We start from the raw sequence: 25,884 nt of genomic DNA on the forward strand, positions 1-25,884 counted from the left end.
AACGCAGTTATGGTATCTTGGTGGGGGTTAGTGAGTAAAGTGACAGGTCTTAGCTTAGTAAACGTTATATTAGCTTGTAGTGTGTCGGCATTCCAGCGGCCGCCCTTTCTCTCCTCGCCTGTGTTCAGCCTCGCATTGCTGGAACACAAACATTCTGTTGACTTCTCTCGGTGAGCCAGTAACTAGTAGGGATGAGAAAGTGTTTTTCTTGCATTTTAACTGGAACCTGCTGCCTCTACTGCACGTCCCATATGAAAAAGAAAAAAACTGTAATTTTACAGTAGTGTTAGTGTAGTATTCATTCATTCATTCATTCATTCATTCATAGCATTCAAATACTGTATTATTACTGCCGTTTAGACAGTGAATGCAATGCAACTTTGGACACAAAATGATTGCCAGCATACTGCAAAAATATTGCGTTATACAATATTTTGGACATTACAATGCTGCAATCTTTTCAAATAAATCGTATTACTTTAGTTGTTTTTTTCCATCTGTGTGGATCAGTAGGATGGGGTGATGTGGTCGAGACATATGTGTGTGTGTGTGTGTGTGTGTGTGTGTGTGTGTGTGTGTGTGTGTGTGTGTGTGTGTGTGTGTTTTAATATATACATTTTCAATAAAAATGTATTGATAACTTACTTCTGAGGTATGAAGTTTTACACCATTACAACACTTACAGACAACAAGTCATTATTACTTGTGCTCCATGAAACACATTTTAATGGGTCAGGAGAATGGACTGTATGTGGACTTCTAGGCTGCGCCTTTGTCCTTAATAGCATTTTTTCCTCTTTCATTACTTTTACTTTTGTACTTTAAAGTAGTTTAGAAATCAGTATACTTTTTACTTTTACTTGAGTAAAAAGCTTCAGTTGATACTTTTACTTCATGAAAAGTATTTCTAAACCATAGTATCTATACTTCTATTTGAGTAATAAATGGTAATACTTTTGACACCTCTGTTTATTATCAGTCTGAGACACCTCAAGAGAGTTCTGAGAGAGAATGGGCTTCGCCGTCGTAGTTTTTCTGACCTAGGAACGACTATAGATTTCATCATCAGCCAACTAAATAGCCCAGGTCGCCTCCACGGGTACCGCTGGATGCACGCAAAGTGCCTGGAACATGGCATTCAGGAAAAAACAGAGGATGTACGGATTATCCTTCAACTACTGGACCCAGAGAGTGTTGCGCTACGCCGTCGTCGTACACTTCAGCGCAGACAGTACTTTTCCAAAGGACCCAATTTCATTTGGCATGTCGATTCTTCTGACAAACTAAAACCGTTCGGAATCTGCATAAACGGATGCATAGACGGGTTTTCCCGTAGGATCGTCTGGCTGAAAGCCGCACACACAAGTAGTAACCCGCGAGTGATTGGCAGTTACTATGTGGATGCAGTGGAGAGGTTAGGTGGATGCCCGAGAATCGCACGAACTGATTTTGGAACTGAGAATGTGACTGTGCGAGACATCCAGAAGTTCTTCAGCTCTCCGAAGAACTCGATCCAGTATTCAGCCCCTTGTCTACGCAGCTGGCCCCACCAAGATTCAATACGCTGATTTGCAGTGCTGGCCCCGGAGATGTAGCTTCGGTCCCCTGCCCTGTCGTCTTCTCCGTCACGCCTGAAGAACTTCTGGATGTCTCGCACAGTCACATTCTCAGTTCCAGAATCAGTTTGTACGATTCTCGGGCATCCACCTAACCTCTCCACTGCATCCACATAGTAACTGCCAATCACTCGCGGGTTGTGTGCGGCTTTCAGCCAGACGATCCTACGGGAAAACCCGTCTATGCATCCGTTTATGCAGATTCCGAACGGTTTTAGTTTGTCATAAGAATCGACATGCCAAATGAAATTGGGTCCTTTGGAAAAGTACTGTCTGCGCTGAAGTGTACGACGACGGCGTAGCGCAACACTCTCTGGGTCCAGCAGTTGAAGGATAATCCGTACATCCTCTGTTTTTTCCTGAATGCCATGTTCCAGGCACTTTGCGTGCATCCAGCGGTACCCGTGGAGGCGACCTGGGCTATCTATAGTCGTTCCTAGGTCAGAAAAACTACGACGGCGAAGCCCATTCTCTCTCAGAACTCTTTTGAGGTGTCTCAGACGTATAATAAAGCCATATTGGCATGCAAGTGCATCGAGGATTTCTGTGTATCTGAGTCCAGTATTAAAATATAATAAAATAGCGTCTAGTATTTCCGGAGCTACCATGGTGACCTACAGCCTGTGTGTACGTGTGTGTGTGTGTGTAGGCAACGAGATCAACGAAAACAAGGACATTGTGGGAATATTTTAATAAGTCGAGGGAACGACATAGGATATCATTCCCACGCCTTGGATATAAACCGAGGGAACGCGTTTTAAGACGTTCCCTCACTTTTTAATAACCCGTGCGCACGCCTTTATAACTCGAGCGCACGTATTAATATCTCGTGCTCACGCCTTAATGAAAGCGAGGGAACGATTTAATATCTCGTGCACACGCCTTAATGAAAGCGAGGGAACGATTTGTAACTCGTCCCCTCACTTTTAACTACCCGAGCGCACGCCTTAACGCAAAGCGTGCGCACAGGTTATAACTCGTGCGCGCGCATTAATATCTCGTGCACACGCCTTATAAGTCGTTCCCACGCTTTGTTCTTTTTTTATTCACCATGTCCCCTCTACGGCTCCGTATGTTTATGCTTATTACAGAGGGAAAATGTGTTCCACTGAGCTCTAGCCCGGGCCATTTCCTGGAAATAAGAGTTTCGGTCATGGCGACAGCGTGTGTATGTCAGCCTCAGTTCGAAGGTTTCAGTTTGAAAACTGTAAGAGGTAAGAGTAGAATAATATAAAGTACAGACACTTGGCATATTTTACTTTTGTGATTTTTAAATTGTTCAATTTTGGATTATGCTTCATTTTTGTGGCTACTGCCTCAGAGAGTAAATGTATATGCTATATTTTCTGTCTGGACATGGGATCAGAAAACAATTTTATTTATAAGCAGTAGCCACATGTACCCATAGGGTACCTATTTTTTTTTTCCCCGCCATATCTTCCTTCATGTTCATTATAAGTGCTACCGGGCGAGGTTTGTTTTGCCTGGCAACGCTTGTTATTATTGTAAATTCTATCATACTTTCATGATATTTATTCCATATTCTCATTTGTTTAGGTTTGTGTGTTTATTTCTTTTGATTTGGACCTTGAAGTCATCACTGGTTGCAGCTTCTGCAGTGCCAAATGTGCCGGTGTTACTCCACGATCCGTCTCCCTCAGGTACATGTGGACTTCCACCCTGCTGACTGGACCAGCGATCACCTTTACATTAGAGTTAGATAAACGTTACAGGAACATTAGATCAAGGTTAGATGAACATTAGATAAACGTTAAAGGAGCATTAGTTCAAGGTTAGATAAATGTTAGATGAGCGTTAGGTGAAGGTGAGAAGAACATTAGAAAAATGTGAGAGGAATTTTAGATGAAAGTTAGATGAACATTAGATAAATGTTAGAGGAGCATTACACAAACATTAGATAAATGTTAGATGAGCGTGTGACAGTGAGGGTGTTGTCGAGCATCGGCTGTGAATGCCAAGGAGTCAGGTCGACCAGCAGGTAACATGTGACGAGTTACACCTGTGTCTAATTCCTGGCTGTCCATGAACGTGTGTCTCTGTGTGTCTTTCAGATGGCCAGTAGAGAGAGAGAACTGCATCCTGTGACCTCTGCATGTGTGTGTGTGTAGATATAGTAGGCACTGAAAAGTGAACATTAAAATTAAAAGTGCACCTTGGATTGTAGTGCCTGTCTCCAGTTCCTCATTATCCCACCTCAGGGAAGTGTGACAGAGTGTTAGATGGAAGTTAGATGAACATGAGATAAAAGTTAGAGAAATGTTCGATGAAGGTTAGATGAACATTTGTTAAATGTTCGAGGAGCATTAGACAAACATTAGATAAATGTTAGAGGACAGATAGATGAAAGTTAAATAAAAATTCGACAAATGTTAGAGGAGCATGAGATGAACATTCAATAAATGTTAGAGGAGTGTGAGATGAAGGTTAGATAAACATTAGAGGAACATTAGATGAAGGTGAGATAAACTTTAGAGGAGTGTTGGATGAAGGTTAGATAAATGATAGAGGAGCATTAGATGAAAGCTAGATATACAGTGCCTTGCAAAAGTATTCATACCCCTTGAACTTTTTCACATTTTTCCACCTTACACCCATGAACTTAAAAGTTTTTTATTGAGATTTTATGTGATAGACCAACACAGAGTAGCACATAATTGTGAAGTGAAACAAAAATGATAAATGGTCTTCAAAAATTTTTGGAGACAGAGGTGAAAAAAGCAGAAACAATTTTTAAAGCCAACATGTCAGACAGTAACCTACGTGTACTCACCCAGCTTAAATATAAGTACAACTCTTTATTATCTCAGAAACTGGAATTTTCACTATTTAGAGCCAGGCAAAGATTCTTTGAAGGTGGTGATAAGGCCGGACGTATGTTAGCCAACTACATAAAACAACAAGAAGCATATAGTACTATACCTGCCATATGTGACCAGCAGGGGGTGCTATGTACAAACCCTACTGACATTAATAATACTTTTAAAGTGTTTTATGAACATCTATATAACTCTGAATCAAATGTAGGCAGGGCGGAAATTGAATCCTTCTTAATTGGTTTGGATCTTCCATCTTTAACAGTTGATCAGAAACAACTTTTAGACATGCCAATAACAGCTACTGAAATTCAGGAAGTAATTAAATCCCTGCCTATTGGTAAAGCACCTGGCCCTGACGGCTTTACAGCAGACTTCTATAAGAGCTATGCTAACGAACTGGTTCCGCTTATGTTAGATATGTACATGGACTCTCTTGATAAAGGTAAATTTCCACCCACATTATCACAAGCTGTTATTACACTAATTTTGAAGAAGGAAAAGGAACCCACTGATTGTCGCAGTTATAGGCCTATATCTTTGACTAACTATGATAGCCGTATTTTTTCTAAAATCATTGCTAACAGACTCAACAAGGTTGTTCCTTCTCTGGTCCATCCTGATCAAGTTGGTTTCATACGCAATCGTCACTCTGTTGATAACTTGAGACGTCTGATAGACATAATGTGGGCGGTTAGGGATGACGGGGCCCCCACTGCGGCCCTGTCTCTGGACGCTGAGAAGGCGTTTGACAGGGTCGAGTGGGGGTACCTCTTTCTGGTTTTTGAGCACATGGGCTTTGGAGAAAAGTTTCTTGATCTTCTGCGTCTAGTCTATAAAACACCGGCAGCTGCCGTAATGACTAACGGCCTTATCTCTCCCTATTTCAGGCTACACAGGGGCACTCGGCAGGGTGATCCTGCCTCGCCAGCCATCTTTGCTCTGGCCTTAGAACCCCTGGCAGCTGCCATTCGCGCAGAGCCTGAATTTATGGGTATATCTCTAGGCCCTGCAACTCATAAGATCATGCTGTATGCTGACGATATTTTGACCTTTGTCAGACAACCTGAAATCTCCATCCCTACTTTACTTTCCCTGATTGATTCATTCTCCAGACTCTCTGGTTATAAAGTTAATTGGTCAAAGTGTGAAGCTCTTGCTTTGACATCATACTGTCCAAAAACATTGTTTCATTCAGCTGACTTTAGGTGGCCCAGTCAAGGCATCAAATACCTTGGAATATTGTTTCCACCTGAAATATCAGACATCATGAAAGTGAATATGGAACCCATCTCATCTCATCTCATTATCTCTAGCCGCTTTATCCTTCAACAGGGTCACAGGCAAGCTGGAGCCTATCCCAGCTGACTATGGGCGAAAGGTGGGGTACACCCTGGACAAGTCGCCAGGTCATCACAGGGCTGACACATAGACACAGACAACCATTCACACTCACACCTACGGTCAATTAAGAGTCACCAGTTAACCTAACCTGCATGTCTTTGGACTGTGGGGGAAACCGGAGCACCCGGAGGAAACCCACGCGGACACGGGGAGAACATGCAAACTCCGCACAGAAAGGCCCTCGCCAGCCCCGGGGCTCGAACCCAGGACCTTCTTGCTGTGAGGCGACAGCGCTAACCACTACACCACCGTGCCGCCCGAATATGGAACCCCTACTAGAGAAATTTAAATTAGACATTGAAAGGTGGTCTCCCCTGCATCTGTCCCTGTGGGCCAAAGCTAATGTTTTGAAGATGACAGTAGCTCCTAAATTTAACTATATTATACAGTCTCTGCCAGTAACTTTTCCAATTACCTTGTTTCGCAGGTTTGAACAGTTGTGTAATGCTTTCTTGTGGAATGGAAAGCGAGCAAGAATCCGACTTAAAAAACTTCAACTCAAAGTTGGCCAGGGGGGTCTTGGAATTCCCAACCTTTTGCTTTATCATTATGCTTTCTGTTTGCGTCATTTGGCACAATGGTCTCTCCCACCAGAAAGAGCTCCACCATGGTTTTCGGCTGAGGCTCACTATTGCTCTGATCTTAATCTGAACTTGTATTTATCAGCCTCACTTCCCCCAACTGCTCAGAATCATCCTGTCATCTCATGTCTTAAAGAAGTCTGGAGGAAAGTTGCAAAAATACTTGATTTTAATCCTTTTTTAAACAGTTCATCTAGTGTGTGGTACAATCCATGTTTGCGGATAGGGAAATCCTCACTCTATTGGAAAGAATGGGTACAGAATGGTATTCTAATAATAGGCCATCTTTATGAGGGGCAAGTTCTCAAATCTTTTGCTGACCTACAGACTGAATTTCATTTACAGAAACGTAACTACTGGAGATGCATGTAAATACACAGTCTCTTAAAGAACACATTTAAGACCTCATCAGCTCCCTTTAGTGCAGACACCCCCTCTCAGATTATGAAACGGTATGGAATGGGGCATGAAGCATCTGTATACTACTCAATGCTGTTAGAAAAACAGCACTCTATGCTTGCATTGAAGGCAGTATGGGAAAGGGATCTAGATGTAACTTTTTCAGATAACGAGTGGAAAGATGTAATACACAATTTAAAGAATTTGGCACGTGACCTACGCACAAGACTTGTTCAGTTTAAAATAATCAATCGGATGTACTGGACTCCCACTAAACTTTTCAAAGCTAAGCTGACAGCCGATCCAACATGTTGGAAATGTACAGAGGATAGGACGTTAATTCACATGTTATGGGGTTGCCCCAAAATCCAGCAGTTTTGGACAGCTATTCATGAATGTATAGAGAAAATTATTGGCGAAGAAGTGCCGTTTTGTATGCGTTTATTTGTACTAGGCGACCCATCCGTTGTAGAAGATTGTCTTCCCGCTGTCTATGCAGAGTGGGTCCAAACAGCCATTATGCTTGGTAAAAAACTCATAATGCAGCAGTGGAAATCTGTACATGCACCTTCAATCATAGACTGGCACACTGCCCTTGCCACGGTGGCGGCAGATGAAAAAGTGTCTTTTGACCAATTGAACAGATCAGACTGGTATTACTACAAATGGCGTGGATTCTTACAATATATAAATAACACTGATGGTTGAGAATGCTACAGACCCTACTGCCACCCCCCCCCCCCCCCCCCCCTTTTGTTGTGGCAAACGTATGACACTCATGTAACTCCCTAGTGCGGCCTCCCTCCTTTTTTTTTGTTGTTGTTGTTTTTTTTTTTTTAGGTTATCAATGTGTTATTTTATTTATTTTATTTTCTATGTCATTGTTTTCTTTTTTCTGTGTTAGAGTGAGTGTTGTTTTGTGTAATTGTGTACTTTGTATGTTTTGAATTTTTGAAATCAATAAAAAATGTTAATCATAAAAAAAGAAAACCCTTTTTAGAGAATTGGCCAGTTCCTCTAGTGCTCAAGCCAGCAATGATGGTGATACGGAGGAGACAATTACCCTGTGGTCAGAAGTCAAGAGGCTTAAAGAGGAAAAGGAGGCTTTGAGAAACAGCCTATGTATCGTTGAGGGTATGTAACTATTTATTGAATTTTGATGCTATTAAAAGTACATAATATTTTGGTGTAAAAATGTGGTATTGGTATATAAGCTATATATACTATATAGATTTGTTTTGAATTTATACTGGACCAGATCTAGTATTCATGCTCAAAAGAGATAGGTACTAACTGCTTCACTGAAGCTATAAGCATAATCAAAATCATGCATGCATATTTTTATTTTTTCACACATTTTAATTCTTGCTGTGCACCTGGCACTAGCCACAATTATAGTTTATTTTGTATTTAATTTCTTTGTAGGTTTACCTGACATCCTTCAAAAGATGGAAGATTTGAAGAGATTGGTAGTAGCCCATTCCCCTGCTACCAGTAATGAAAGACAGGAGCCCCTTACAGAGTTCATATCAACACCACCAGTACATGTTTGAGCACAGAACACTCTCTGCTCATCACAGTCTTTGGCAGTGATGCCCACTTCATCTCGGCCTGCAACCCCACTGAGGCAGCTGCCACAGCCCCAAGTTAGCCAGCAGAAAGTTTTTGACTACCCAGTTGATGCAAATGGTCAGGTAAGATATCATATATCTCTAAAATATGAAAATAGTGTTGAGACTCAGTGTTTGAAAGGGAGTTTGAGAAGTACTTTCACAATTTTTTTCAGTACTATCTCACTTGAAGTTAGATTGATTGCTGAAGAATTGATAATTATTAATAGCAGCACCTAGCTGCTTGGCCTCCAGTGTGACAAGAGTGCTAACAACTGACAATTTGATTCTAAGGTCGGAAATTTCTACTCTGTGCACCTCTTTCTAGATCTCCCAATTATGATTGCATTACCGTTATGTACGCGAGTGACAAACACCAAGCCAACAGGAATATTATGTGAATTTGAATTCTTTTTCTTTTATATTTCCAGGTTGACCTTGGATTTGGGGTGTCTGTAAATGCTTCAAATTTACAGTATGTGAGCAGAGTAGATTTAAGGAAAACTACATATACCATATGTGAAGCAGTGTTTTCCAGAAATGAGCTGGCCAATTGTAGTGTAATGGGAAAGAAGTCCAATGCCTTCAAGGATCAAACTGAAAGACCCATGTTGGATGAAAACAAAGTTTCCGCTGTCATACGTACTTATAGTTTTTTCTTTACTGACAGAAATACTATAGTTAAAAACAAGATGCAACTCTGCTGAAAAGCACTGAGAAGTCATGTCGAATGTTTCTTTGAAACTCATTTCTTGAACGACATTAGAAGGACGTGCATAATTACATTTTTCATAAAAATAAAACAAGAATGGGGCCTCAGAGGCTCTGGGGGCAACCATGCTGTGTTAAATCCATCAAAAGCCTCGAGGTTGCAAGTTCAAATTAATGCAATTCAATTCCCAATCAAACAAATCAACTAAACAAGTGGTAGCCCTTCGTAGCCAAGGGTTATGAACATGTACCCAGTGTTTGTGGCTTTTCAAAATTGAGTGCCAAGTAATCCAGCTCGAGTTTCCCTCCAGTCTAAAATGAGATGGTCGTCTATATATGCAGATGTTTACATGGGTTTTTGAGGGTATTGCCCACAGCTTTCCTCACATAAAGGCATGAACCAGTCTTTGTCATATAATTGAAATCTTGAGCGCCAAAATGTGTCAAAAAAGTATATAACAAATCTCTATGCCCAGAAATTGCCTAGATAATAAAATTTATTTGACCAAACAAGTTAAAAAATAACAAACAGGAACAGATGACACTTACTTATAAAGCTATTTCTCTTTATCTATTTTTAGACTTTAAGAGACTTCATCCAGGGAGTGAAGAAAAGATGATTAAGGAAACCATGGGTGCAAAACTCAATATTTGTCAAAAACTGGGGCGAAGAAAAATACAGAACACGACGTAATTCAGAACAATTTCGCTATGTTTTATACAACCATTTCTTTCATTTTTTATCCTTTTTATATAGTTGTTTTAAAACTTTGATGAAACATTTTCTATTTTCCTGTTGACTATAAATAAATATTGAGATTGCTTTTATCATTAAGTCCAGTCTGCATTTTTGTTTTGTGCTATTTCAATTAATTATTCTTAGTTTATTAGGGCTTCATATTTTGGAATAAGCTACCCTCTTTAAGTTTTCTGCACAGAACTGATTTTAGCTCTAGAAAATTGTCATTCAATTATGGACAGAAATGACTGACCAAAATGGGATTGAAAGACTCTTTGAATATGAAGCTCGAATGATCATAACCACATAATTCCCTGTAATTGTGTGATGTATGCATTACTGCCTAATTTTATATAGATAGGTAGGTAGGAGTGGTTAGCGCTATCGCCTCACAGCAAGAAGGTCTGGAAGGGCCTTTCTGTGTGGAGTTTGCATGTTCTCCCCGTGTCCGCGTGGGTTTCCTCCGGGTGCTCCGGTTTCCCCCACAGTCCAAAGAAATGCAGGTTAGGTTAACTGGTGGCTCTAAATTGACCATAGGTGTGAATGTGAGTGTGAATGGTTGTCTGTGTCTATGTGTCAGCCCTGTGATGACCTGGCGACTTGTCCAGGGTGTACCCCGCCTTTCGCCCGTAGTCACCTGGGATAGGCTCCAGCTTGCCTGCGACCCTGTAGAACAGGATAAAGCGGCTACAGATAATGAGATGAGATTAGATTCACTTTATTCATCCCACATTGGGGAAATTCACGTGTTACAGCAGCAAGAAAATGTCAAACAGATAACAAATAAAACTGAAATAAAAATTAGACAAACAAAGGATTAAATACAAAGTGCTATTTGCATTATCTACCATGAAAAAGTATAGAAAAATTGCCTTATTGAGAGGCTCGGAAAAATTGCACATTACAGGTAGACTCTGTGTGTGTGTGTGTGTGTGTGTGTGTGTGTGTGTGTGTGTATGTATACACACACACACACACACACACACATTATATATATATATATATATATATATATATATACATAAATATTATATATATGTGTGTGTGTGTGTGTATACACACACACACACATATAATAATATATATATATATATATATATATATATATATATATATATATATATATATATATATATATATATATATACACACACACATACACACACAAATTATATGTAAGTATGCATAAAAATAGTTTAAGTCCTATATTATTGCACATAATTGCATCGATGAGAGATGGCAGAGGTAGTAGTGGTGATGTAGTATAGTGCAAATATAACGACAAACAGGTTATTGGTGCTACGTTACAAGTTGTGGGTGTTATAAAGTCTGACAGCAGCAGGTATGAATGACCTGTGGTATCTCTCCTTCTTACACTGTGGGTGTAGCAGTCTACTACTAAAAGAGCTGCTTAAAGCCCCCACAGCCTCATGTAGGGGGTGAAAGGGGTTATCCATGATTGAGGTCAGCTTGGCTAACATCCTCCTCTCACCCACCACCTCAATGGAGTCCAGAGGACAGTCCAAGGCTGAGCCAGCCCTTCTGACCAGTTTAAGTTTCTTCCTGTCCCTCTCTGAACTTCCACAGCCCCAGCAGACCACAGCGTAGAAAATCGCTGATGCTACCACAGAGTCATAAAAAGTCCTAAGCAGTGTCCTGCACACACCAAAAGACCTCAGTCTTCTCAAGAGGTGGAGACATCTTTGGCCCTTCTTGTACAGGACATCTGTGTTGTTAGTCCAGTCCAGTTTGTTGTTAAGGTGAACACCCAGGTATTTGTACTCCTCCACGATCTCAGTGTCCAAACCCTGGATGTTCACTGGTGCAATTTGAGGAACCATCCTTCTGAAATCGATCACCACCTCCTTTGTCTTGCTGGCGTTGATGCGCAGGTGGTTCAGTTCGCACCAGGTGACAAAATTGGTGATGACCTCTCTGTACTCCAGATCGTCCCCCTCTGACACACGTCCAACGATGGCTGTATCATCTGAGAACTTCTGGAGGTGGCAGCTGTCTGTGTTGTAGCTGAAGTCAGATGTGTAAAGTGTAAAGAGGAAAGGAGAGAGCACTGTACCCTGTGGAGCCCCTGTGCTGCTGTGTGTGTATATATATGTATATATATATATATATATATATATATATATATATATATATATATATATATATACACACACACACATACAGTGGTCGAAATACTTTTTTCCAGTGTTCTGCAATATTGCAGAATGTCAATTTTGTTCTACAATTTGGAAATATTTTCTGCAAATACACAAGCCTCCATACTACATCCTTCTCAACCTAATAATGCCTTTAATTACATCATATCTAGCTTTACAACTCATAGCATTACTGTAATTCTTTGTTCTCTCACTCTATTTTTAATTTCAGTCTTCACAGATCCTTCTCTGCAGCAAAGTTATCATTCCATGATACCTCCACAGGTATTTCATCCCCCTTGCCCTGACACTACGGGCTACTAATTTATAAATGTACTAGTTATCACGCCCACACATTATCCTTCCACACAACATACTAATAAAGGTATCACCACAATAAAAAATAGAACACAACTGTTCTTCAAGAAACAAAACATTCATTTTTATGTTACACATCATGTTGCATTTTGTCAAGATTAAGTTTCTAGCTTGAATAATAGATTGTTACCCAAAATGTACTTCATTCACAGTGTTTGCATCTGCAACCTGTAGTTTTAAATTGAAAGTAAGGTTTCAATTCTACACTCTGTTACATCTTACGATGATGCAAAGAATTGATGCCATTAAGGAATAAAACCCAACTGGCAAATGGAAAGACGTTTGGGTTCATTGTGTTTGCCTGGCTTCTAAAGTGCAAGGTCATGAACTGAACTGAGAACTACTGCAGGGGCTTCACTGCTCTAAACTAACAACAGAGAACTGGGTACAAACTAATCATGGCAGAACTGAGAGCTACAGAACTGAACCTATGAGCTTTGTCTTACAGGGCAACTGTTTTACTTTGTGCTAGTCTGCACCACAGGCAAGACAGCACTAGTAAAAAAAAAAAAAATAGAATATGTACACAAAACATGTATTAGTGTAGCTTGGTATGAGAAAACAAAATATTCAAAAGTATCTATGAATAAAGGTAAAATACTGTTGCTGTCTTCAAAAGGGATACAATATCACTATAAGTTTGCATGATTCAACAATACAATATATACAAACCTATACAATTTACCAATATATATATATATATATATATATATATATATATGCAACTATAACAGCAACCGTCTTCATTTTTGTCCCCCTCGCGGACCCGCGATCTGTCGCTGTTGTTGTTGGAGTCACACTGGCTGCCGGTTTTGCCGAGATACGACAAAATCATCCTTGTTTTCTTGGCGTTTTTTTCGGACTCCTGCCCCGAAGAAACAATCCTCTTCTTGGGAGCCATGTTTGTTGTGCCGCATTGAATTCTGGGAGATGCATGGCGGAAACTGCCGAACACTGCCAAGGTAGTTGTCGGGTCCTCCCGGCAGGTATTAAAAGTGACGAAAGCTTACATCGGAAAATGGCAACTGCTCTTATTTGGTTATCGTCGCCTTTCATCAGTATTACGTAAATATTGCTCAACTTTGACCTGGAAAACGACGTCAGGTTCACGCGGCGCAGGTTTCAGTTTATTTACAGCACCGCTAGTTTGCTAAATTGAGAACCATTGTATCCCGACCCTGATTTTTTCATTCTGCAAAATTGCAGGTTGTTTAATTTTTCTTCTGCTATCTTGAAAATCATTCTGCAAAATGCAGACTGCAGACAGGTATTTCGAACATACACACACTGCAAGTATTTACTAGTATGTGTATAACGAGGTGACAAATTTTAGGGACTGATCAACAGTGCAGCTTGCATGGAAGAATGCCAAAAGATTAATGTGTTAATTAATTAACTAACATGTTAGTTAGTTAATTAATTAATTAACAAACACATTTTAAGCAAAAAGAGAAATTGCAGAATAGTTCTTCAATTGAATACAGACTGTATACTGTACAAATACACAAAGCTCACCCAAGGGTGAAGGGAGAATTAAATAAATCAAATACATTTTTTATTAAATATAATATGTCAGTGATCAAAGAAGAAAAGTAAGCCAGACCTGAGCGAGTACCAAATTCTCTCTAAAGTCTCTAGCCAGTAACGGTGAGATGGAGGAGTATCTTCACCTGTCCTACAGAATGCTGTGACCCTGCAGTGTGAGTGTGGAATGAAACATCCCTAAAATGTAAACTAACCAAGTCAGTAAAGGGCAGAGCTGAAGGGTTTTGTTAAAAATGATGGATAAACACCAAAACACTGGTATTATTAAAAGTTTAGTGATGTATAAAAGCCCCAAATCCTTATTGCTTTAATTGCACACTCTATACACACCATGTGTTAATGATTTACAGCACTGTCAGGTTTCAAAACGTGACCCTCAAAATGCACAGAGTGAGCTGTCAATCATTTCCCCATACATTCAGCTCCTTATTTACTTCCATTTGGGATCATTATGTTGTTTAAACTGTAATAAAACACAAGAAACCACTGGGCTGCAAAAACATGTTTTGTGTTGCAGTAGGTACCGTATGTGTCCCAATTAATTCAGAGTTTAATTCATGTAGAATAAAACACAATGGTGTAAACCCACATTTATTTCTGCAGAAATGGAATATTCCACTCCCCAAAGCTGCAAAGAGCTCAAGGAAAAATTTAAAGTCAATGAAGGTACATGCGAAACAAGCTGACATTTCATTAAAGAAAATTCCGAACAGTGTCAGAGCCTCACTCTGCACTACAGTGTGGAATATTGTGTAATTTTTTGATCTGTATTTTAAGAGACTGTAGTTCGGCGATTCCTGTTGTGTGGGACGGCATCTTGGTTAAATGTTTTTGTATATTGATCTGAAAGGTAAGCAATGGTAGTGGCAGCCGGCATAATCTTAAAGGAGATACGCAAAACCTTTATTTTTAAATACATTTCTGAGTGGATAGTCTCTCCATCCTTGACTCTTGTATGCTGCATAAATGGGAATTCAAAATATATATATTTTTGAGTTAAAAACCGACCGCAAAGTTGGCATTCAAGCTGCCCCGCTGAGCCAGCCAGCCCTGAGTGCGTGACGTCACTGCGGTAACCGATTTTAGGGTCGAGGCCTTTTACAGCAAAAGATAAACTCATATAAATAAAAATTTATGGTGAAAGTAAGAAATACCGTCACCGACTTGCTCAACTAAGACTGATTTGACTTCATTGATTGTGGGTTGATTCTCATTAAAACAGGATAGGTGTTATAACTTATGCAACATACATGTGCATGCATGCATTTTCACTGATGAAACATAAAAGGCTAATTAAATAATCAGCTGAACTGAGAATCACATTCTGAAGCAAATTAAATAATCTTATACCGGTAACTGAAATACACAATACAAGTTACATGTATTAATCTAAATGCAGGTAAACGAGTGTTGTTGTTTTTGTTGTTTTGTATCCAAATGAGAGTCGGTCTTACCCATCAGTGCTCTCACTTCTTGAAGGCCGACCTTGTGGCCGATTGTTTTGAAACAATCTGACTTTCAGTTGTTTGTTCAGTTCTCCGTTCATTCGCTTCTTCCACGCAAGGGCAAGATATTGTTGCTGAGGCAAGCATATCCAGTGGAGAAATCAGACGGCTGCTCCACTCATTCTCCATCTTCTCCATACTGATTACTCCGCTATTACTGCTCGGCTCAGGCAATTACTAAAACCTGGGATGGGATGGGACGCCACCGGTTTTAGCAACAACCACGGGGAGGTCACTGGCCAAGTGATATGTCCCGTTCCATCCCGTCCCATTCCATCCTGGGTTTTAGCAACAACCCTCAGCTCACACTCTGGGAGAACTGGTGCAACTGAACTTACTTTCCTTTTCTTGTAGTTTTCTTTTCCCTTAATTGTTGGTACTGCACCCTCTTTCAATACGGGCTTATAGCCAACGCTCCTCAACAGATCAGAGGTGTCGTACGAGTCTTCAGTAAAATGTGCAGAGCAGAGGAGAGACCACTTCAGAGGCGCTCAATGTGCCCGTGAACTTCTCGCAAAACGCGTCCAAATCTTTGCAGTTTGAACATTCTTGGGCCATTAATGCAACGTAAATCCATCTTCTGTCATGTTGCTGCACCCGCCAGCAACACATCTACGTGGCATGGCGATAAATTAGCTCAAAGTGGAAGCTCAAAGTTGCAGTCAGCTCTGTGTTTTAGAATAGCAAAAATGGCAATGAGACCGATAGCCTTCCTGCAGTGACGTCGCAGATGTCAAGGTCATTCACTCAGACTGCTACCTATATGAATCATTTTAATCATAAAAATTGCAATATTAAATTTATTATTAATGCTTAAAACTATTTCTATGCCATTCTTGAGGTCTCAAGGCATTTATAAACAAAAAGTGAGGCCATGGTTCTGCGTAACTCCTTTAAAATAATTTAACTAAAAATCGGCCCTCTAATCTATTTGTTCATCAAAGTGTTAATTAAGCTGGTTATCTACAATTTGGTGTAGGTTTGAGAAGCAAACACATTAATATCTTTATGAAAAATATGTTGGCAGTAAGGTTGGCTAGCTTTTTGTGCCGCGAGTAGAGCACACATTCCACGGGAATAGTGTGGGGTGAAATATTCTTTCAATCAGTTGTTTTATGTCATTTAAGTTATTTTCTCACCACGTCATATATTTTGAATGCCTTAGTAAATGTGCATGTGACATAATGTGTTATTTTCAGTCTTGGAGTATTATTTTGAGACCGTAGGTTCATTCATTCATTCATTCATTCATTCATTCATTCATTCAAGCACATGAATATCATTTCTATAGGGAAAAAATTTTTGTTGTATATTGATCTGAATGGGTGGTGGAGCCAGCAGCCAATAAAGTGTCGACAAGTCTCAGCCACAATCCAGAACCCCCGTCTCCGGTGCTTCATTCTCTCCCCACTCATCAACCCATCACAACAATAAAACATAACGCAGAGTACCTGGATGTGTAGGGAGGCTTCAGCACGTCAGAGAGGGTTACTTTTATCTAACCTTCATCCAAAACTTCTCTAATATTCATCTCACCTTCATCTAATGTTCCTCGAATGTTTATCTAACCTTCATCTCACGCTCCTCTAGCTCCTCTAACATTTATTAAATGTTCATCTCATGCTCCTCTAACATTTGTCTAATTTTTATTTAACTTTCATCTATCTGTCCTCGAACATTTATCTAATGTTTGTCTAACGCTCCTCTAACATTTAACTAATGTTAGAGTGCGAGATGTGTGTTCACTGCTTCAGATGGGTTAAATGCAGAGGATGAATTTCATTGTGCTTAAAGTGTTCATGTGACAAATAAAGGTTTCTTCTTCTTAATGTTCATCTAACCTTCATCGAACATTTCTCTAACTTTTATCTCATGTTCATCTAACTTCCATCTAACACTGTCACACTTCCCTGAGGTGGAATAATGAGGAACTGGAGACAGGCACTACAATCCAAGGTGCACTTTTAATTTTAATATTTACCGTGGTGCTGGAAAGTTTGTGAACCCTTTAGAATTTTCTATATTTCTGCATAAATATGACCTAAAACAATCAGATTTTCACACAAGTCCTAAAAGTGGATAAAGAGAACTCAGTCAAACAAATGAGAAAAAATATTATACTTGGTCTTTTATTTATTGAGGAAAATGATCCAATATTACATATCTATGAGTGGCAAACCTATGTGAACCTCTAGGATTAGCAGTTAATTTGAAGGTGAAATTAGAGTCAGGTGTTTCAATGGGATGACAATCAGGTGTGAGTGGGCACCCTGTTTTATTGAAAGAACAGGGATCTATCAAAGTCTGATCTTCACAGCACGTTTGTGGAAGTGTATCATGGCACGAACAAAGGAGATTTCTGAGGACCTCAGAAAAAGCATTGCTGATGCTCATCAGGCTGGAAAAGGTTACAAAACCATCTCTAAAGAGTTTGGACTCCACCAATCCACAGTCAGACAGATTGCGTACAAACGGAGGAAATTCAAGACCATTGTTACCCTCCCCAGGAGTGGTCGACCAACAAAGATCACTCCAAGAGCAAGGTGTGTAATAGTCAGAGAGGTCACAAAGGACCCCAGGGTAACTTCTAAGCAACTGAAGGCCTCTCTCACATTGGCTAATGTTAATGTTCATGGGTCCACCATCAGGAGAACACTGAACAACAATGGTGTGCATGGCAGGGTTGCAGGGAGAAAGCCACTGCTCTCCAAAAAGAACATTGCTGCTCGTCTGCAGTTTGCTAAAAGATCATGTGGACAAGACAGAAGGCTATTGGAAAAATGTTTTGTGGACAGATGAGTCCAAAATTAAACTTTTTGGTTTAAATGAGAAGCGTTATGTTTGGAGAAAGTAAAACACTGCATTCCAGCATAAGAACCTTATCCCATCTGTGAAACATGGTGGTGGTAGTATCATGGTTTGGGCCTGTTTTGCTACATCTGGGCCAGGATGGCTTGCCATCATTGATGGAACAATGAATTCTGAATTATACCAGCAAATTCGAAAGGAAAATGTCAGGACATCTGTCCATGAACTGAATCTCAAGAAAAGGTGGGTCATGCAGTAAGACAACGACCCTAAGGACACAAGTTGTTCTACCAAAGAATGGTTAAAGAAGAATAAAGTTCATGTTCTGGAATGGCCAAGTCAAAGTCCTGACCTTAATCCAATCGAAATGTTGTGGAAGGACCTGAAGCGAGCAGTTCATGTGAAGAAACCCACCAACATCCCAGAGTTGAAGCTGTTCTGTACAGAGGAATGGGCTAAAATTCCTCCAAGCCAGTGTGCAGAACTGATCAACAGTTACCGGAAATGTTTAGTTGCAGCTATTACTGCACAAGGGGGTCACACCAGATACTTAAAGCAAAAGTTCACATCCTTTTGCCACTCACAAATATGTAATATTGGATCATTTTCCTCAATAAATAAATGACCAAGTATAATATTTTTGTCTCATTTGTTTAACTGGGTTCTCTTTATCTACTTTTAGGACTTGTGTGAAAATCTGATGATGTTTTAGGTCATATTTATGCAGAAATATAGAAAATTCTAAAGGGTTCACAAACTTTCAAGCACCACTGAATACATTTACACACATGCAGAGGTTGCAGAATGCAGCTCTCTCTCTCTACTGGCCATCTGAAAGACACACAGACACACATTCATGGACAGCCAGGAATTAGACACAGGTGTAACTCGTCACATGTTACCTGCTGGTTCGACCTGACTCCTTGGCGTTCACAGCCGATGCTCGACCACACCCTCGCTGTCACACGCTCCTCTAACATTTATCTAATGTTTGTCTAATGCTCCTCTAACATTTATCTAATGTTCGTCTCAACCTCCTCTAACGTTTATCTCATGTTCATCTAACCTTCATCTAAAATTCCTCAAACATTTTTCTAATGTTCTTCTCACCTTCATCTAATGCTCATCTAACATTTATCTAACCTTGAACTAACCCTCCTTTAACATTTATCTAATGTTCATCTAACCTTGATCTAATGTTCCTGTAACGTTTATCTACTGTAACTCTAATGTAAAGGTGATCGCTGGTCCAGTCAGCAGGGTGGAAGTCCACATGTACCTGAGGGAGACGGATCGTGGAGTAACACCGTCACATTCGGCACTGCAGAAGCTGCAACCAGTGATGACTTCAAGGTCCAAATCAAAAGAAAGAAAACACACAAACCTAAACAAATGAGAATATGGAATAAATATCATTAAAGTATGATAAAATTTACAATAATAACAAGTGTTGCCAGGCAAAACAAACCTCAGCTGGTAGCACTTATGATGAATATGAAGGAATATATCACGAAAAAAAATAGGTACCCTATGGGTACATGTGGCTACTGCTTATAAATAAAATTGTTTTCTGATCCCATGTCCAGACAGTAAATATAGCATATATACAGTGCCGTATTAAGCCAATGCGGTGCCCCTGGGCACTATACCTCAAGTGCCCCACCACCACCACCACCCTGCGCGCACACGTTCAGTAACCTCCTGCACACACTCACAAACCTTGCCCTTTGCTGTCAAAAATAGTAGCATATACATAAACAATAGTACACATAAACAAGGTCATTCTTCCTCAATGAAAATTTATTAAGTAGGCTACATCAGCCCATCAAATTCACTGAAAACAACCAACGATATGCATGTAGGCATATTGAAATGTCTTATTCAAAAATGAGCAGCATATATTTGTATGTCTCAATAAAAACCTTCAAAGCATCCATACTCTATTCTATCCATATTAAAATGTCTCAATTCAAAATGTGTATCAAGTCAAACGGTATCAGCAATTTAAACAGCATCCATCTATATACAATACAGCATATTCAAATGTGCCAATTCAAAATGTGTATCAATTAAAATAGCATCGATCTAGGCAACATATTCAAATGTTTCAATTCGAAATATAAATTCAAATAACATCCAGTACGGCATATTCAGATGTACAATATACATATGTGTATCAATTCAAAGAGTATCTGTTCTGTATGAACCTTGACATGTTCTCCCCATAGCGCAGGATCAGTTGAAATAGAGAAGTGTTCTACTGGCGTCGGCTGCGCTGGGTTGACATCCATAACACCCTTGTCTTCCTTCTCGTCACCATGGTGTGAACTGATCTCTACCTGCCTTAAAGTGGCTTCGCACATATCCTCCTCCCCGGCTTCAGCGCTGGTAGTGACAGCAGTTGTCGATGTTTTTATAAAAAAAACGATCTAACACTGGAACATTTTTAATTGCAGCTACACGCCTGGAGTCTCTTTTTTTAATTTTCTCTTCGCACAACCACTCAATTGATGTCTGTCCATTTTTCATTTCTACCGCGGTTTTTAAAAAAAATGATACATTTCACCGTAGGTGGACTGGCTCAACTGACAGGTTGAGGAAAGGGGGGTTAATGGTCACAGGCCACTCTTGCTCAGAATTATGATTATTGTTGTTGTTCTTATGAAATTAGTGTTCATAATGAATTATATATGACTATTTAACAATGTCAAGTGTATAACCATTTTAAGTGTACAAACATTCACGAAAAATATTTTTAAAGTTTCTGTCATGTGGTGCCCCCCCCACTGGCTGTGAGTGGTTAGTGCCCCTGGGCACTGTGCCGCAGGCCCATATAGTTAATCCGGCCTTGCATATATATTTACACTATGAGGCAGTAGCCACAGAAATGAAGGGTAAACCAAAAATGAACAATTTAAAAAAAATATCACAGAAGTAAAATATACCAAGTGTCTGTACTTTATATTATTCTACTCTTACAGTTTTCGAAACTGAAACCTTCAAACCGAGGCTGACATACACACACTGTCGCCATGACCCAAACTCTTATTTCACAGAAATGGCCTGGCGCTAGAGCTCAGTGGAACACATTTTCCCTCTGTAATAAGCATAAACATGTCTGAAAGTGATTTCTTTAGTCTCGTCCATTTATTTATGATTAATTTATAACAAATCACAACAGTGAAGTTATCATCAATGGGGTTTAAAAGTGGGCGTGGACAAAACCCCTTCCTTGCGGATGTAAATGAACCAAGAAACCATCCAATGACAGCACTGCATATGCAAATGAGCCAGGTAGTGATCCAATCAGTGTTTGTGGGAGGAGTCTTTCTGAGGCACTGCTCCTGCAGTCTGAGGTCAGAGCTTTTTTTTTTTTTAACTTTTTGGTCACTGTGGCCTTGACCTTGACCAGATGACCCTTAAACTGTTGGCGGGTCTATATGAGACCAATGCCCATATATCCTGAAAGTTTCATGAAGATTGGTCCAGCCATTCTCCCGTAATATCGTTAACAAGGAAACCCGACTGAAAACAATACCTCGCCCCCGGTTGACTCCGTCCCAGGTGAGGTAATAACTGTAATACTTGTGCTCATTCTTACAACACAATGATAACGTGAGATCACAGTTCCCCGTTCTGGTGATGCGCAGTGCGCGATTGTTACACTCTTACATTCTTACAGCACGATGACATAGTAGCTACCGCCTCTATATGAGACAGTAACCACAAAAACCTTGACCTTGACCAAATGACCCCCAAAAAGTTGGAGGTTCTATTTGAGACCAATGGCCTTCTATGCTGAAAGTTAAATGAAGATTGTTCCAGCTGTTTTCCCGTAATATTGTTGACAAAAAACAAAACAAAACAAAGAAACCCCACTGAAACCAATACCTCACCCCCTGGTGGACTCCGTCCCAGGTGAGGTAACAACAGTGAGCTCCATAAATACTCTTAATGTTAAATACAAATATCTTCCATCATTATGAGGAAATTCTGACATGATGAGAAGATTCTTCTTCCTCGTCTTTGTACTTTATCCCACAGAATCCTGGGTATTATGACATCGCAGCGGAGGACGTGGCAGTGTGGCATGTTCCAAATAACGAGCGAGTGGATCATTGGAAACCAACATCATACCTGTGCTATCACACGGAGAACAGATTCCTCAAGAACTACGGAGGAAACTTCTACAATCTCTTCAAGGTAACAGAACATTCATTCCTGGAAGGTTCACTTTAGAAATGTTGTGTCCTGTTGCCATGAGCTCTGATGTAATGTCTTCTGATGCTAATCTAACTCTAATCCAACACCAGTCTCACATTCATCTAACGTTCCTCTAAGGCTCTTAGGCTCCCCACACACGCATTTAACCTTCATTTAACACTCACTTAACACTTTATTTAACCTTATATAGCATTCATCTAAAGCTTGGATAATAACGTTTATATAAACAATGTTTGTCTAACAGTTATATAACTATATATATTTCCCATGAATTTATATCACAGTATATTTCTAATACTTACATTAATTCAGTATTCTCTGGTTTCCAGCGATTCTCAGTGAAGTACAATGTCGGAAGCTGTCCTGCTAACCATGGCCCCGCTGTTCCTGTAGTGTACGATGTTGGAGACACCAAATCCAACCTTAACCTGTACGGACCCCTCATCAGAGGTGGGTATAGAAAATAAAAATCCACAATGGGGACACAAGTTGCACCCCTACTGATGAGAACCACAATTTATTTTCCAAGAAATACATTTTACTGCCCTTCATCACATTTTCAGTTAATTGTCAAACAGCAGCAGGCTAGGAACTAAACACATGAAGAAGTATGTTATATTAAGGAAGTGATGTTTTCTAGCATAGCTTTAGCAGGAAGAATGATTGACATGCCAGTTGGGCTGAGCTTCGAACCACCACAATACTGCACTCAACAGGAAGCACAGAAATATCTCAGAGTATTACATATTGTGAGATATTCTGTTTAGTGCAGACTGTTAGCTTGATAGCATAGCATTAAGACTCTCAGTGAAAGTTTCCTGGTTACCATGACAACCAGACCACTGCCTCCCAAACCATCAAACTAGAAAGTATGTGAAAATAATGCAGCACTAAAACAAATGCTCTGTTCGAAATGTTTTGCTTTAACATCACAAATATTAGATGGTTGTTGCCATGGTAACATTGTATTCTGACAGATTTAGCTAGTTTATCAGCAGTTATTTAAATAACTCGCTAATTTAGCTAATATTTTTGTTAATAGGCTGTTAGGACTGGAGGGAGGACATGGGGACACTTCTTAATTTAATGGAATATTCATATTTATTCCTAAACCCTAGGGATTAAAGGCCATTATTTTCCACTGTATATTTTAATGAATTAAAATAAATATCTTAATGTCTCTCCAGGGTATTCTGAACCTGGGTTTATCACATTCTGAGCGATAAACACAGAAAGCACAGCGATGGCAATCTGCTCAGGACTCAAACCCAAAGCACACTGAACACGTGAGAATTAAATCTGTTCTGTTCACACAGCGATTAAAAAAAGACTTTAAACCAGGAGACTGGTATTTATGAGGCTCTAATTAATATTATTGAAGCTCCAGGGTGTTTCTGAGATAAAGTCTGTCTCTTTAGGAAGATATCTGCCCCATGAGATCCTTATTCTGTCCACATTTAAAGGCAACATTCACAGACACCACGACTAAAGCACCACTTCACCTGAGGAGTCATTTATACATGTAAATTAATCAATTTGGAATCATTTACACACACAACTGAATCAAATGAGTCATTTGCACATGGAAATGAATTAACCAAGAAATAATTTGTAAAAATAAGAGAATCAGCCTGGAAGTAATTTACAAACACAAGTGAATCATGTTTATGGTGTCTGTCAGGGCTATTTCTTGCTGTAAGTGCTGTAGAATCAATTCAGACATCCGGATCACCTGGAGGGGCCATCATTTTTAAAACCATACACTTTACCATTATTTGGTGAAAAAGTTGATGTATCATGAAGTTGCAAAGGGTAGAAAACTGGAATGTACATAATTAGTCATGATATCACCTCATTTAATGTCAGAAGATCACAACATGATGATTATTTAGCTTCCATGAAAAAAAAAGCAGAAGAGGAAAAACAAACTCAAAGGATCCAGAATGATTTTACACACACTCAATAGTCCATGTATTAAATGTAAAGCTGGTGTGTGTGTAGTTCTGTATTGAAGGAGGTGGATATTTTCCTGAAGAGTCTCCGAGGCAGTGTGGAGATTTCACGGCTTTCGACTGGGTCGGTTACGGCACTCACACAGGCTCAAGCGCCAGTAAGCAGGTGACCGAGGCGGCGGTGCTCATCTTCTACCGCTGAGAGAGAACGTTGCAGAACCAACAGCACACAATACACACATCAGTATAGCCTTAATTACTGCATGACTGGGTGTGCAAAAGATTTATAAAGTTAGTTCCCATAGAATTTACCAAATTTTTCAGAATTTATTTCCGGATGTTTGGTGCAGGTCATGTTTTTCTCTCTCTTCTGATTTGGAGCAAATTTACAAAAAATGATGCACTATTACAGGATGATAATCAAGTTCAATCCTCATTATATGATGAAAGTAGTTACAGTTTCTTGTATTACTTTTGGATTTATCTGCATTTACTCCTTTCCATTTCTGCTGATGGAGTTAGACGTGTCTCTCCTCAATTCTGTCCTGAATCCTGATTTTATGAAATAATAAAGTTTTGAGCATTGCTCTTGGATGTTGGTCAGTGATTTATTTGCAGAATGATTTAACTGATGAAAGTTTTAGTAATAAACAGCCCCTCACCCGTCACCACATACTTTAAATATTCTGACGACACTGCCATCCTAGATTTGCTGAGCGACAATGACTCCATCACGGCCTACCAGTCATCCATCTCTCTTTTTACCCAGTGGTGCACAGATAACTTTCTGGAACTCAATGTGGCAAAAACAAAGGAAATGGTATTTCACAATTCAGACACCACTGTTCTGCCCTCCACCCTCATCCATAATCAGAAGGTTGAACAGGTCAGCCATTTCAAGTACCTGGGACTCACTATAGACAATAAGCTGACATTTGATCAACACATCACTAACATCCACAAGAGGTCTCAACAAAGGCTCTATGTCATCCGCAAGCTCAGTGCTCTCTCTGTCGCCCCTCATCTCCTGTCCCTTCTGTACTCCAGCATCATCCAGCCTATTCTATTGTACTGTTCACCCTGCTTCTATAATATGCTCTCCACCTCCAACAGAAACAATTTGACAAAAATCACACACACACAGCCTCCAAAATCATTCACCACCCCACACGCAACCTTACTGAGCTCAACCTCAAAGCTGTCACACGCCTCGCAGTGTCAATAATTGAAGACCACAATCACCCTCTTTACCCACTTTTCACACTGCTCCCATCTGGTCGCAGGTATAGGACTTTAAGATGGAGACGGGCACGTTTTAGGAAGAGTTTTGTACCGTCTGCCATCTATGCACTGAACTGCCTCCCACAGTAACCCTGTACAGACTTTCCTGGACTGGGTAAATAGTGACGGACTGTCTGATGC

General features: G+C 39.9%; 1 pseudogene; it reads left to right on the top strand.

Annotated features, from left to right (window-relative positions):
* The first annotated feature begins 5,134 nt into the window (after positions 1 to 5,134).
* LOC132882548 (intelectin-like) lies at positions 5,135 to 24,758 on the top strand (annotated as a pseudogene).
* Positions 24,759 to 25,884: the final 1,126 nt, after the last annotated feature.

This window comes from Neoarius graeffei, chromosome 3 (assembly GCF_027579695.1).
Source record: "Neoarius graeffei isolate fNeoGra1 chromosome 3, fNeoGra1.pri, whole genome shotgun sequence".
Lineage (NCBI taxonomy): Eukaryota > Metazoa > Chordata > Actinopteri > Siluriformes > Ariidae > Neoarius > Neoarius graeffei.